We start from the raw sequence: 13,571 nt of genomic DNA on the forward strand, positions 1-13,571 counted from the left end.
GGTATGTCTGCTGTAGTTGCCATGTGCTTCAGTAGTGGAGAGTCTATTTATTAAAAACTGGGGAATTGAGAATAAACTTGTTGACCTGAAGGATTAGTCACCCTCAATTCTAAATTCCTAGCGGCATTGAAAGCCAAGTCCATTATTATTGTAAAACTTTTTCTCTGCTGTCTTTTTCAGACAATTGATATTTATGGTCTCTTCACAATTTTTACATGTTAAAGCTTTGGTACAAGCAGCTGCAGAGAGCTGTTTACTGACATTGACATTGATTCACATAATATTATGATTCAGTTAGTTTTCAGCGAGTATGCTGTTTTAAATTCACAGGTAGAATAATAAAGCAGTGTCAGAATGTTGTATTTTCAAAGATTGCATTCGAATTAGTTGCTGGAAACACATCTTCACTCATAGTCTCAAATGTACAAATGGATCACCTGTGGTGATGCTTATGGTAATGCAAGGATGTGGGCAAGATTTTCATCACTATTACACTAAGTATGCTTAATTGCCTGAAATGAAGAGGAAATCAAGTAGAGACTCTGAGTTCAGCTTCCTTTGTTATAACCATAACTTGGAACTTTCTGAGCTTAGTCAGAGTTATAAAATAGGCTTGTCTTTGCAGTAACCCAATTAGTTTAGAGGAAGTGTTAGTGATGAAAAAACTGCAAATTATGTGCTCATCATGATAGGAAATGACTTGCAGGTAAATGTAAGGAAGATATTGAACTTTCAAATGTTTTTGGATGTGAACCCATCCATCATATGGTGAATATTGCGTCATACTCCAGATTTGAGCCGCACAGATGGTGGAGAGTTTTTAAGGGAATTGAGAATTAAATCACTTATTGATTAGATTCATACAGTCATACGGCACCGAGATAGGCCCTTTGGCCCAAACTAGTCCATACTGACCAAAATGTCTATCAACAATAACCCCATTTCTCTGCACTTGGACCATATCCTTTGAATCCTTTCCTATACATATATTGGCGCCATGTTGTTAATGTACTCGCTTTAACCACTTCCACTGGCAGTTCATTCTATATGCGGACCACCCTCTGTGTAAAAAGTTGCCCCTCGGGTTCCCTTTTATTCTTTTCCCTCTAACCTTAAACTGGTGCTCCCTAGTCCTTGAATCCCCAACACTGGGAAAAAGATTGAGTGCATTCACCTTATCCATGCTTCTCATTGTCTTCTACACCTCTATAAAGACCCCTTCAGGCTCCTACACTCTAAAGAAAAAGGTCCTAGCTTGTACAACCTCTCCCATAACCTAGATTAAATTCAGGCAACACCTCTCCCAATTTTTTCTGCACTCTTTCCAGTTTAATGACATCCTTCTTAGAACAAGGTGACAAAAACTGAACACAACACTTCAAGTGTGGCCTCACCAATGTCCTGTATAACTGCAACATAACTTCCCAAATTCTATACTCAGTGCCCTGACTGATGAAGGCCAGTGTGCCAAAAGCCTTCTTCACTGTCCTATCTGTGACTCCATTTTCAGAGAACTGTGAACCTGAACACCAAGATTCTTCTACTCCACTCACAATTTAAGACATTACCATTCACCATAAAATGCCTACCTTGATTTGATTTTCCAAAATGCGAGGCCTCACACTTATATATATTAAACTGCATTTGGCATTTCTTGGCCTACTTCTCCAGTTGATCAAGGTTCTGCTGCAATTTCTAACAACTTTTCTCACTGTCCACGATACCGCCTATTTTAGTGTCATCAGCAAACTTACTAATCATGCCTTATATATTCTCATCCAAATCATTGATATAGATAACAAACAGTAATAGGCCCAGCACTAACCCCTGAGGCATTCCACTTGTCACAGGCTGCCTGTCCAAAAAGCATCATTCCATCATTACCCTCTGCTTCCTACCATAAAGTCAATTTTGCCAATTTGCCAGTTCATGGATTCCATGAAGGGCTTATGCTCGAAACGTCGAATTCTCTATTCCTGAGATGCTGCCTAACCTGCTGTGCTTTGACCAGCAACACATTTGCAGCATGGATTCCATGTGACCTAACCTACCAGAGCAGCCGACCATGTGAGACCTTGTCAAAGGCCTTACTGAAATTCATATTGACTACATCTACCACCCTGCCCTCATCAACCTTCCTGGTCACTTTCTCAAAGAACTCTAACAAATTTGTGGGGCATGATCTCCTACTCACAAAGCCATGCTAACTACTCCTAATCAAACCCTGACTTTCCAAATGCATGTATATCTTATCCCTCAGAATCTTCTCAAGTAACTCACAGAATCTTCCCAAGCAACACTATAGATGTGAAGCTTACAGTCTATAGTTCTCAGATTTTTCTTTGCAGCCCGTCTTGAATAAAAGCTCAACATTCACTCCCCTCCAGTCTTCTGGCGCCTCACCCATGGTTAACAATGATGCAAAAATATCAGCCAGGGCCCCTGCAATTTCTTCTCTAGCCTCTTGCAGTGTTCTTGGATATATCTGGATTAGAGTGGTGCTGGAAAAAGGTAGCCATGAGCAGCCGTATGGTCCCAGCCATGCCTGTCTCTTTGTTGGCTATATAGAACAGTCCATCTTCTGTAGTTATTCTGGCACTACTCACCACCTCTCCCTCCGCTACATTGATGACTGCATTGGCACCATCTCGTGCTCCGGCGAGGAGGTTGAGCAGTTGGTCAACTTCAACAATACATTCCAACCTGACCTTAAATTCACCTGGACCATCTCTGACACCTCCCTCCCCTTCCTGGACCTCTCCATCTCCATTAATGACGACCGACTTGACACTGACATTTTTTACAAATCCACCGACTCCCACAGCTACCTGGATTACACCTCTTCCCATCCTGCCTCCTGCAAAAATGCCATCCCGTATTCCCAATTCTTCTGCCTCCACCGTATCTGCTCCCAGGAGGACTAGTTCCACCACAGAACACACCAGATGGCCTCCTTCTTTAGAGACCGCAATTTCCTTTCCCACATGGTTAAAGATGCCTTCCAACGCATCTCGTCCACATCCCGCACCTCCACACTCAGACGCCACCCCTCCAACCATAACAAGGACAGAACCCCCCTGGTGCTCACCTTCCACCCTACCAACCTTCGCATAAACCAAAACATCCAATGACATTTCCGCCACCTCCAAACAGACCCCACCACCAGGGATATATTTCCCTCCCCACCCCTTTCCGCCTTCCGCAAAGACTGTTCCATCCATGACTACCTGGTCAGGTCCACACCCCCCCCCCCCACCCCCAACAACCCACCCTCCCATGCTGGAACCTTCCCCTCCCACTGCAGGAATTGCAAAACCTGCGCCCACACCTCCTCCCTCACCTCTATCCAAGGCCCCAAAGGAGCCTTCCACATCCACCAAAGTTTTACCTGCAAATCCACCAATATCATTTATTGTATCTGTTGCTCCCGATGCGGTCTCCTCTACACTGGGGAGACTGGGCACCTCCTAGCAGAGCACTTTATAGAACATCTCTGGGACACCCACACCAATCAACCCCACCGCCCTGTGGCCCAACATTTCAACTCCCCCTCCCACTCTGCCGAGGACACGGAGTCCTGGGCCTCCTTCACCGCCGCTCCCTCACCACCAGATGCCTGGAGGTTGAACGCCTCATCTTCCGCCTTGGAACACTTCAACCACAGGGCATAAATGTGGACTTCACCAGTTTCCTCATTTCCCCTTTCCCCACCTCACCCCAGTTCCAAACTTCCAGCTCAGCACTGTCCCCATGACTTGTCCTACCTGCCTATCTTCTTTTCCACCTATCCACTCCACCCTCCTCTCTGACCTATTACCTTCATCCCCACCCCTACTCACCTATTGTACTCTATGCTACTTTCTCCCCACCCCCACCCTCGCCTCATTTATCTCTCCACCCTTCAGGCACTCTGCCTCTATTCCTGATGAAGGGCTTTGGCCCAAAACGTCGATTTTCCTGCTCCTCGGATGCTGCCTGACCTGCTGTGCTTTTCCACACCACTCTAATCCAGAATCTGGTTTCTAGCATCTGCAATCATTGTTTTTACCTCTTGGATATATCTGGTCAGGACAGGAGATTTATCCACCTTCATATGTTATAATACATCGAACACCTCCTCTACTATGATATAGACTGTCCCCAAGATATCACCACTAACTTCATCAAGCTCCCAAGTCTTCATGTCATGGTAAACACAGGGGACAAATATTCATTGACAAGCTGGAAGCTTTTGCTGCAAACATTTCGTTCCCTGGCTAGGGAACATCATCAGTGCTATTGGAGCCTCCTGTGAAGGGCTGCTTTGATGTTTCTTCCGGTATTTATAGTGGTTTGTTCTTGAAACTGACTTCCGGGTGTCAGTTTCAGCTGTAGTAGTTTGTATGTGGGGTCCAGGTCGATGTGTCTGTTGATGGATGTTCTTGCCGCTTCCGGGTGTCAGTTTCAGCTGTAGTGGTTTGTATATGGGGTCCAGGTCCATGTGTCTGTTAATGGAGTTTGTGGATGAATGCCATGCCTCTAGGAATTCCCTGGCTGTTCTCTGTCTGGCTTGTCCTATGATGGTAGTGTTTTCCCAGTCAAATTCATGTTCCTGGTTGTCTGAGTGTATGGCTACTAGGGATAGCTGGTCGTGTTGTTTTGTGGCTAGCTGATGTTCATGGATGCGGATTGTTAGCTGTCTTCCTGTTTGTCCTATATAGTGTTTTGTGCAGTCCTTGCATGGTATTTTGTAAACTACGTTAGTTTGGCTCATGCTGGGTATTGGGTCCTTTGTTCTAGTGAGTTGTTGTCTGAGCGTGGATGTTGGCTTGTGTGCTGTTATGAGTCCTAAGGGTCGCAGTAGTCTGGCTGTCAGTTCTGAGACGCTCCTGACGTATGGTAGAGTGGCTAGTCCTTTTGGTTGTGGCATGTCCTCGTTCCGTGGTCTATCTCTTAGGCATCTGGTGATAAAGTTGCGTGGGTATCCGTTTTTGGCGAATACCTTGTATAGGTGTTCCTCTTCCTCTTTTCGCAGTTCTGGTGTACTGCAGTGTGTTGTGGCTCTTTTGAATAGTGTCCTGATGCAGCTTCGTTTGTGTGTGTTGGGGTGGTTACTTTCATAGTTTAGGACTTGGTCTGTGTGTGTTGGTTTCCTGTGTACCCTTGTGGTGAATTCTCCGTTGGGTGTTCTCTCTACTAACACGTCTAGGAATGGGAGTTGGCTATCCTTTTCCTCTTCTCTCGTGAATCGTATTCCTGTGAGTGTGGCGTTGATGATTCGGTGTGTTTTTTCTATTTCTGTGTTTTTGATGATTACAAAGGTGTCATCGACGTATCTGATCCAGAGTTTGGGTTGGATTTGTGGTATGGCTGTATGTTCTAACCTTTGCATAACTGCCTCTGCTATGAGTCCCGAGATTGGTGATCCCATGGGTGTTCCGTTGATTTGTTCGTATATCTGATTGTTGAATGTAAAGTGTGTGGTGAGGCACAGGTCTAGTAGTTTAAGTATGCCGTCCTTGTTGATAGGTTCGGCCTCCTGTGTTCTGTTATGTATGTCCAGTAGGTTGGCTATTGTTTCTCTGGCTAGGGTTTTGTCAATTGATGTGAACAGTGCCGTCACGTCGAATGATACCATGGTTTCTTCTTTGTCTATGTGTGTATTCCTGATGATGTCCAAGAATTCCTGTGTTGATTGTATGGAGTGTTTGGATCCGCTGACTAGGTGTTTCAGTTTTTGTTGTAGTTCTTTGGCCAGTTTGTATGCTGGTGTCCCTGGTAGTGATATTATGGGTCGGAGTGGGATGTCTGGTTTGTGTACTTTGGGTAGTCCGTGGAATCTGGGGGTGTTGTTGCTTTCAGGTTTCATTCTTTGCTGGTCCGCTTTGGTTATCTGTCCGTTTTTTTGTAGCTTCCTTAGTGTGTTGATTATTCTATTGGTGAGTTGTGGTGTGGGGTCGGAATCCTTCATTTGGTAGGTGTTGGTGTCTGCGAGTAGTTGTTGTGCTTTATTGATGTAGTCTGATTTATCTAAGATGATCGTCATTCTGCCTTTATCTGCCGGTAGTATGATTATGTTCTTGTCATTTTTCAGTGCTTTCAGTGCTTCCCTCTCCTTGGTGTTGAGGTTATGTGTATGTTGTTTCCTTATCATCATAGGTACGACCGTTTGTCTCACTGTTTGTTGTGTCTCTTCTGTCAGTCCATTGTTCCTGAGTGTGCATTCTAGTGCTGCTAGGAAGTCTGCTGTGTTGGCGTCCCTGTAGTTGTATTTGAGTCCCTTGGCCAGTATAGTTCTTTCCATGTCTGTGAGCTGTCTGTGGGAGAGGTTTTTAACCCAGGTGTGTGTTGTAGTGTCCTCCTGTTTGTGGGTTAGTTTGTCCATTTTTTCTTTTAGTGCCGTTTTTTTGCGAAGTGTTGTCCCGGAAGCGGCAAGAACAAACCATTATAAATACCGGAAGAAACATCAAAGCAGCGCATCACAGGAGGCTCCAATAGCACTGATGATGTTCCCTGGCCAGGGAACGAAACGTTTGCAGCAAAAACTTCCAGCTAGGCAAACAGAACCACAACAACGGACACCCAAGCTACAAATCTTCAACCAGACTTTAAACACTTATGGGCGAGAAACGCTGAGACAAGCCAGGAGATGGGAATCCTGCGCTAACCGCCTAAGCGCAACACATGAACAACTCCAGTTCCTCCACGAATGCAGAAAAAATCAAATCCTGCCACAATGTGTCAAGTACAGACCTCCAGTAAATAATCCACAAGCCAGGGAAACAGCCAAGAAGAACGGATTCAGGATGGTCCAGGTAATGATCACAGACGCTCACAACCGACTGCACAAATACAAGCAAGAAATTGCGCGCCAAAAGTCGTTAATTTTAAAAACCACTAATCAGGTATGGACCCGGACCATAGAACAGGCTATCACTATAGGACAGAACAGGACAACACATCGCAAAAAAACGGCACTAAATGGACAGAAAAAATGGACAAACTAACACACAAACAGGAGGACACTACAACACAATGATAAGAAAATGACATACACATAACCTCAACACCAAGGAGAGGGAAGCACTGAAAGCACTGAAAAATGACAAGAACATAATCATACTACCGGCAGATAAAGGCAGAATGATGGTCATCTTAGATAAATCAGACTACATCAATAAAGCACAACAACTACTCGCAGACACCAACACCTACCAAATGAAGGATTCCGACCCCACACCACAACTCACCAATAGAATAATCAACACACTAAGGAAGCTACAAAAAAAACGGACAGATAACCAAAGCGGACCAGCAAAGAATGAAACCTGAAAGCAACAACACCCCCAGGTTCTACAGACTACCCAAAGTACACAAACCAGACATCCCACTCAGACCCATAATATCACTACCAGGGACACCAGCATACAAACTGGCCAAAGAACTACAACAAAAACTGAAACACCTAGTCAGCGGATCCAAACACTCCATACAATCAACACAGGAATTCTTGGACATCATCAGGAATACACACATAGACAAAGAAGAAACCATGGTATCATTCGACGTGACGGCACTGTTCACATCAATTGACAAAACCCTAGCCAGAGAAACAATAGCCAACCTACTGGACATACATAACAGAACACAGGAGGCCGAACCTATCAACAAGGACGGCATACTTAAACTACTAGACCTGTGCCTCACCACACACTTTACATTCAACAATCAGATATACGAACAAATCAACGGAACACCCATGGGATCACCAATCTCGGGACTCATAGCAGAGGCAGTTATGCAAAGGTTAGAACATACAGCCCTACCACAAATCCAACCCAAACTCTGGATCAGATACGTCGATGACACCTTTGTAATCATCAAAAACACAGAAATAGAAAAAACACACCGAATCATCAACGCCACACTCACAGGAATACGATTCACGAGAGAAGAGGAAAAGGATAGCCAACTCCCATTCCTAGACGTGTTAGTAGAGAGAACACCCAACGGAGAATTCACCACAAGGGTACACAGGAAACCAGCACACACAGACCAAGTCCTAAACTATGAAAGTAACCACCCCAACACACACAAACGAAGCTGCATCAGGACACTATTCAAAAGAGCCACAACACACTGCAGTACACCAGAACTGCGAAAAGAGGAAGAGGAACACCTATACAAGGTATTCGCCAAAAACGGATACCCACGCAACTTTATCACCAGATGCCTAAGAGATAGACCACGGAACGAGGACATGCCACAACCAAAAGGATAGCCACACTACCATACGTCAGGAGCGTCTCAGAACTGACTGCCAGACTACTGCGACCCTTAGGACTCATAACAGCACACAAGCCAACTTCCACACTCAGACAACAACTCACTAGAACAAAGAACCCAATAGCCAGCATGAGCCAAACTAACGTAGTTTACAAAATACCATGCAAGGACTGCACAAAACACGATATAGGACAAACAGGAAGACAGCTAACAATCCGCATCCATGAACATCAGCTAGCCACAAAACGACACGACCAGCTATCCCTAGTAGCCATACACTCAGACAACCAGGAACATGAATTTGACTGGGAAAACACTATCATCATAGGACAAGCCAGACAGAGAACAGCCAGGGAATTCCTAGAGGCATGGCATTCATCCACAAACTCCATTAACAGACACATGGACCTGGACCCCATATGCAAACCACTACAGCTGAAACTGACACCCGGAAGCGGCAAGAACATCCATCAACAGACACATCGACCTGGACCCCACATACAAATCACTACAGCTGAAACTGACACCCGGAAGTCAGTTTCAAGAACAAACCACTATAAATACCGGAAGAAACATCAAAGCAGCGCTTCACAGGAGGCTCCAATAGCACTGATGATGTTCCCTAGCCAGGGAACGAAATGTTTGCAGCAAAAACTTCCAGCTCGGCGAACAGAACCACAACAACGGACACCCGAGCTACAAATCTTCAACCAGACTTTAAATTCATTGACAAACTTGCCCATCTCCTGCGGTTCTACACATACATGTCCACTTTGGTTTTTGAGTGGCCCGGTTCTCTGCTTGGATACTTTTTTCCTTTAATATACTTAAAGAATCCCTTTGAATTTACACTAATCTTCTCAGCCAAGGCTATCTCGTGCCCCCATTTTCACCCTTTTGATTACCTTATTCAATATCTCCAGGGATTCCATTTATCCCAGCTGTCTGAACCTGAGATATACCTCCTCCTTTTTTTGGGTCAAAGCCTCAATACCTCTTGTCATCCAGGGTTCCTTATTCCTGCCATCCTTGCCCTTCACCCTCACAGGAACATATTGACCTTGAACTCTAGCTATCTCACTTTTAAAGGTCTCCCACTTGCTAGACATCCCTTTACCTGCAAATAAATTACTGCATTTTCTGTGCAGATATGAAAATCTTCGAGTAAAAAATGAGGTCTGCAGATGCTGGAGATCACAGCTGAAAATGTGTTGCTGGTCAAAGCACAGCAGGCCAGGCAGCATCTCAGGAATAGGGAATTCAACGTTTCGAGCATAAGCCCTTCATCAGGAATGAATGAATCCTGATGAAGGGCTTATGCTCGAAACGTTGAATTCCCTATTCCTGAGATGCTGCCTGGCCTGCTGTGCTTTGACCAGCAACACATTTTCAGATATGAAAATCTGTAGAGTTTTCAAATAATTTATTCATAGAATATAGGCATCAGTGAGGACATTGCATTGTAGCTTGAAGTCGGCGGAGGCGGGGAGGTGTGTGGCTTGGAGGAGGATCTTTGATGTAGTGGTGTACTGATGAGTTTATTTGTTCTTTTGGGTGGTAGAGATTCTGAGTTTAGACAGTACACATTACAGTGCATCTCATAGTTGGTGAGTAATGCTCATGGGATTGAATGTCATGAATGTTATGGATGGAGCTTATTGAGTGTTATTGGAGATGCATTCATCCGCATCAGCAGATTGTATTCCATTACGCTCCTGACTTGCATTTTGTAGGCAGCTGACCAGCTTTAGAAAGTCAGAAGATGAGCTGCTTGCCAGAGAATCCATGAATTCTCAGCCTTTTACCTACTTCATAGAGAAAACAATTATATAACTTGTGCAGTTAAGTTTCTGGTCAAAAGTAACTTCTCAATCGTTGCTGTTTTGAGATTCAGTGCTGCTAATGCTCTTGAAGAGGAAATGGTCAGATGTTGGAGATGATCATTGATTGGTATTTGTGGCAAAAATGTCATTTACTACTTTTTTTAATCACAAAACTGAATGTTGTTCAGTTACTATTTACTGTATGCAGATGTCCCCGTTTCAGACCTTATGAAGAAGTGAATGTCTTTGATGAGACAGCAGAAGATGGTTGAACTGCTTTGAAGAACTTATGCACCATTCAGATGTTGATCAGAGAGAGGATTGCTGTGAAGTTGAGTGAACTGACTATGGCAACAAAGTATAGGGAACCATTCAAGTGAAGGGGCAAAATAGAAATGTAGTTGTGTTGGGGACAGTATAATTAAGGCATTGTCTGCAGCTGTGATTGTGAGTCACAAAGACTGTGTTGCCTTCCCGGCATTTGGTAAAGGACATGTCCTCAGGGCTGGAGGGGAACAGAGTAGGAGGGAAGGAAGCTGAAAAATGTGTTGTTGGAAAAGCGCAGCAGGTCAGGCAGCATCCAAGGAGTAGGAGAATTGAAGTTTCGGGCATAAGCCCTTCTATGATTCCTGAAGAAGGGCTTATGCCTGAAACATCGATTCTCCTGCTCCTTGGATGCTGCCTGACCTGCTGCAATTTTCCAGCAACACATTTTTCAGCTCTGATCTCCAGCATCTGCAGTCCTCACAGAATTAAGCTGTTGTCATTCAAGTTGGTATCAGTCACATTGATAGGAGTGGGAAGAAGAACCTCCAATAATCTCTGGATTACTAATGCAGCCACTGGCAAACTCATGTCGTGTAAATAAAATCAAGGAGTTAAGTGTATGGCTTAATGATTGATGTGGACTGAATAGTGTTATGTTCATGGATAGTAGTACCAGTATTGTGGTAGTAAGAAGGTGGTGTAGTGGGATGGTCTTCACTTGAATCTTGCTAGGACCAGTGTCCTGGCACATCAACTTACTGAGGAGGTTGGTGAGAAGACTTTAAATTAAATCAAGGGATGGCAGGGTATGAGAAAGGGAAATGTGGCTTTGCAATGCAAAAGGAAATGGCAGATTTGAAAAGCATGAATTAAGGAAGTTATTCAGGATGGAACAGAACATAAAAATGGGGTTGAAGGGAGAAAATAGTAAAAAGGCAGCAGAATAGCTCCTTATTTGTATATCCAAATACTATATATTCTTAAATAAATAATTCAATGACACAAATAAAGGTTAATGGGTGTGATCATATAGTCATAATGGTGACATAATTACATGGAGATAAAAATATTCAAGGTTATATGACTTTTTGAAAGGACAAGAAGGAAGGAAAGGCTGGTGTGGGAAGCTTTGTTAATATGTGACAGAAGAAGTGTGATAGTAAGAAATAATCCTGGATCAAAGATGTAGAGGAGGATAAAAAATAACAAGGTAGTCTGTAAGTCCTCTGCTAATAGCTGTACTGAAGGATAGAAAATAAATCTGGAGACAGTAAGAGCATGTTAAAAAAAGCAATAGGTTAATAATGGGTGTCTTTAATATTTGTTTAGATTTGGAAAATCAAATGGGCTGAGGTAGCCACAATGATCCATAGTATATTTGGGAATTGGAGTTGTTTCCAAGAGCACTGTTATGGATCGAACCAGGGATCAAACTATTAGATCTGGTCATGTGTAAGAAAGCAGGTTTGTTAAATGATCTCGGAGTAAAAGATCCTCAAACACAGAGTGACAATAACATGGTAAAACTTAGCATTCAGTTTGAAAGCAAGAAACCTCTGTCAGAAACAAACATGCTCAACTTAAATAAGAATTAGACTGGAAAGAATGGAAGTGAAATATATTCCAGATGAAGAATTTTTTCAGGATAATTTCTTAGACCAGAATGTTATGGCACCAATCAGAGAGCAGGCTGTACTAGAACTGAATTTGACCAATGAGATCAGATTAATTCCTGATCTCATAGATAAGGTGGCCCTGGATAGCAGCAACCAAAGTATGGCTGAATTTTACATACAATTTCAGGGAAAGAAGTGTTGGTCCAAGATTATGATACTGATACAAAGGCATGAGGACACAAAATATCAAACATTTCTAAATGATGGACCTGCAGCCAGTGGTCACTTGAAAAATTCAGATAGTATCAAGCTTAAAGGAAAAGCAGATAGGTAGCAGGTCAGAAAACTGGACAGAACATTAAGAAAAATCAAAGAATCACTTATAGTTTTAGGAGGGAAACGTTAAAGCATCAGAGAAAGTTAGGAAAAAAACCCATAAAAACAGTGAGGAATATCTTTAGATATTAAAAAAGAAAAATTAACAAAGTAAGTGTTAGTCCTCTTGGGGAATTAGTAACGGAGGAGATCAATCAAACAGATATTTTTTGTCTGCCTTCATTAGAGATGATGCAATCGCATTCCAAAGGACTATAAATGAGGAATTGAATGGTGGGGGGAGTTAAAAAAATATACACTTACCAAAGAAATAGTGCTGAGTAAATTATTTAGAACTTTGAGTTGACAAGTCACCAGGTCCTGATGGATTTCATTTTAGGGTCTTTAAAGAAGTAGCAAGTGAGATAACTGATACACTGTTTTTATTTTTTAAAAACTCATTCAAATCAGGGAAGGTTTCTTAGCAAACAACTAACCATCTCCTTTTTATTCACAAACGAAAGGAGGCACAAATCAAGACACAACAGTCCAGTTAATTATCATTGGTCATGGGGAAAATGTTAGAAGCTGTTGTTAAAAGCCTTAAGACAGGGCATTTGGATTAGTTCAAAGCAATTATGTAGAGTGAATATGAATTTGTCAAAGGGAAACCATGTTTAACTAATTCATTGGAGTTTTTGGAACAAGTAACTTCTGCTGTAGATAAAGGGGAGCCAGTGGATGTATTATACTTCATAGAATCCTTACAGTGTGGAACAGGCCCTTTGGCCCAACAAGTCCACATTGATGCTCCAAAGAGCAACTCCCCCAGACCCATTCCCTAAACCCATCACTCTAAATTTGCCCTTAACCAATGCACTCAACCTACACGTTCTTGAACACGATGAGCAATTTAACAAGGCCAATTCACCTAAATTGCCCATCTTTGGATTGTGGGAGAAAACCAGAGCACTCGGAGGAAACCCACGCTAACACAGGGAGAATGTGAAAACTCCACATAGACAGTCGCCTGAGACTGGAATCGAACCTCGGTCTCTGGCACTGTAAGGCAGCAGTGCTCACCACTGAGCCACCATGCCATCCCCATTAGATTGAATGAAGGCAGTTGATGAGGTTCCACACCAAAGGCTATTCAGAAAATAGAAGATCATGGTGTAGAAGGTGATGTATTTGGGTGGATTGAAGATTGGTGGATAACAGGAAGCTGACAGTAGGAATAAATGAGTCTTTTGCAAGCTGGCAGGATGTCACAAGTATTGGAACT

The sequence above is a fragment of the Hemiscyllium ocellatum genome, chromosome 12 (assembly GCF_020745735.1).
Source record: "Hemiscyllium ocellatum isolate sHemOce1 chromosome 12, sHemOce1.pat.X.cur, whole genome shotgun sequence".
In the NCBI taxonomy this organism is placed as follows: Eukaryota; Metazoa; Chordata; class Chondrichthyes; order Orectolobiformes; family Hemiscylliidae; genus Hemiscyllium; species Hemiscyllium ocellatum.